Raw genomic sequence first — 726 nt, 5'->3', positions numbered from 1 at the left:
GAGGAAAGCTTGAAAATGTGACCCCCTAAACATCCTAATGGCAACCAAAAATAAACAGTGATTTAACATTGGCTACATCGCCTCACTTTTACGGTAGTCTCAGGATTTTTAGAGCTTGGAGCTGGACAGCCTGCCTTCCCCTGCCCTCCAGAGATCTGCAGGGCCATGCTAATCCCCTTTACTTTCCAGGCCCTCTGGGGCATAGAATGTTGATCTTGTCCAGCTCTTCCCTGTAGCAGCTGCAGTGACTCAGGTGCAAAGAGGTGTGAACTTTCCTGCTGCCCATTGGCGCACACAGTCATGGTGGCTCTTTCTTTCCCCATGCTGTGGTGGTAGCTGTTTTCTAAGCTCCCAGCAGCCTCATTCGGTGCCTCAGGCTTGGGTTGAGCAGAGGAGAGGCTGTGTCCAGGAATGGGTGAGATTCCTACCTATGGGATTTGCCACCTTTGCCTTTTCCTCTAACACTGGCTGGGATCTTCCCCCAGCACCTGAAATAACCTTTAGTATTTGCCAAGCTGCTAACATAGGAAAGAAGGGCCCTTTGGCTGGGGAACAGCATGTAACCATATCCCAGACACTCGCTACCAAGACACATGACCAGGTATGCTCCTGGCTGATACACCAAGCAGAAGATCAAAGTGGTTTCATCTACATGAAACACTTCAGAGGACGACTCACCCTCTCCCACCCCGCCAATAAGAAAAGCAGACAAGGAATTTGCAGCCA

This window comes from Chelonia mydas, chromosome 10 (assembly GCF_015237465.2).
Source record: "Chelonia mydas isolate rCheMyd1 chromosome 10, rCheMyd1.pri.v2, whole genome shotgun sequence".
Lineage (NCBI taxonomy): Eukaryota > Metazoa > Chordata > Testudines > Cheloniidae > Chelonia > Chelonia mydas.
Note: the sequence above shows the minus strand (reverse complement) of the source record.